The sequence below is a fragment of the Morone saxatilis genome, unplaced genomic scaffold, assembly GCF_004916995.1.
Source record: "Morone saxatilis isolate NCDOM2014 unplaced genomic scaffold, NCSU_SB_2.0 Contig5, whole genome shotgun sequence".
NCBI lineage: Eukaryota > Metazoa > Chordata > Actinopteri > Moronidae > Morone > Morone saxatilis.
In genome coordinates, this window is record NW_023340095.1 from 8,040,166 (window position 1) to 8,041,891 (window position 1,726).

The 1,726-nt window shown below is 40.6% G+C and overlaps 1 protein-coding gene across 1 annotated transcript in view; it reads right to left on the reverse strand.

The window, feature by feature from the left end:
* ralba (v-ral simian leukemia viral oncogene homolog Ba (ras related)) overlaps window positions 1-1,491 on the reverse strand; it is a 13,437-nt gene extending 11,946 nt beyond the window's left edge. The window contains exon 1 of the mRNA XM_035676689.1: window positions 1,358-1,491. The gene's annotated coding sequence lies outside the window, so the exon portion shown is untranslated. The remainder of the gene's footprint in view (window positions 1-1,357) is intronic.
* Between the last annotated feature and the right edge of the window lie 235 nt (window positions 1,492-1,726).

Genomic DNA, 1,726 nt, shown 5'->3' on the forward strand with positions numbered 1-1,726 from the left:
CAGAAGAAGAGTTAGTATCATTAATGAGGCGGAGTAAGTGTGTGTTGCTTTGCCAGCACTATCCTCAACCCTCTAAAACTTGTCCGCAAACACAACGGGCTGATAAGAGCTGAAAACGTCACACCCTTCAGCAAATTGGAGCATCAGTAAACACGCATTGTTTATCCAGCACCCATACACTTTATACACACACACTGTTATCTGAGTCGCTTCTGACTTTAAAACACAGTACTAATTTGATTTTAATGTTTCTACTTTGACCACATTCCTCCGCTGCCTTAAGAGGAATCGATTATGTTGTACCTGAATTCCCTAGCATGTGGTTTCCTTTTCTGCTACTTAAAATTGTTTGTGTTACTATTGTTTAGATTTGATTATTAATAAAGTAGTAATTAAAAAGAAAATAGAGGGGTAAACAGTCACAGAAGTGGGGGTCCACTTTTTAAGGGCTTCAATAGACCCCCCAAGAAAATAAGATTATAGGCTTTAACTTTTTCTTTTTCTTAGTTTTTTTGTAAATTTGACATACAGGGAATTGTGTGTGGGTAATAATACCAGAATTCAACCTCTGGATTTACCTAAAACATGACAAAATAGTGGGGTGGAAAAATACAATGTTTTTGCTGACAGCTGGGATTACACCAACCTCAGCTGAAGAAACCATGAGCCTGCTTGGGTGTGTCATCTCCTCAGGGGGGAAACTTTTCAGCACAAACCACTATGAGTAATCCTCGACGGGCATTTCAATTACAACAGTTCAATTTTTAATTAACCAACGTAGCTATTCGCGTTTAGAAACAAGTACAAACACGTAAAGCAAGTCAGCTATTTAACTTGAGTCCACACTAGCGCCAGAAGCTAACGCTGACCATCAACACAAAAGCTCATAAACACGGACTTTGGTAAACAATACTACCGTTTTTAAAAGCTTAACAACCGGCACCACGACGTTAGTTAGTACAAACACATCGACACATATCTGTTCGTAGCATTCATTAAAACACAAGGGAAGAAAATGAACGGGGGTGCCCGCAAATGAATGCTAATTCATGTCCACATCAGTGACGCTAAACAACAGACTGGCTGCTAACCTAGAGACTAATGTTAACCTTATGTTACAGCCATTAACCACACGCAAACACTTTTACACAGATATTCAAACAAGTTTAGATAGTTAAACCCTCAGACGAGTTCGGAGTTTATTTTTTGCATCTTTACGTTAAGCGGTCACCGTTGTGGGTCTCCTGGTCGCTCGTCCTTCCTTTAAAACAGGTGTGGTACTTTGTTACTCTCTAACGGGCCGCGTTAACAAACACCCGGTGGTTCGACTCCGTTAACAGGTTTGTGAAAGCCTTACCCGAAGCAGGGTTTGTATTTCTGCCCCTCGGTTGATGCTATCTTGATGACTGCATTAATAGAGCATTTCGAGGCATTGGTTCTCCAAAACGCAACACCGCTCCTGCAACAAAAGCCCCACCTTCCGGATGTGAAAACTACGGATGGCAGGATGTAACGTCATGGCCACCTCTCGTTCAGCCCGTCGTCCTTTACATGGATTTTTATTCTGGAATCGTTTACAAATATGAAAACTTCTTCTAAATGCAACCACTGACTCTTGATTAAAAGACAAAACATAATCAACCAAATAAAGGTCCAGGAATTCACACACAGGCACATATCTGTTAGAATAGAATAGAATATACTTTATTGTCCCCTAGGGGACATT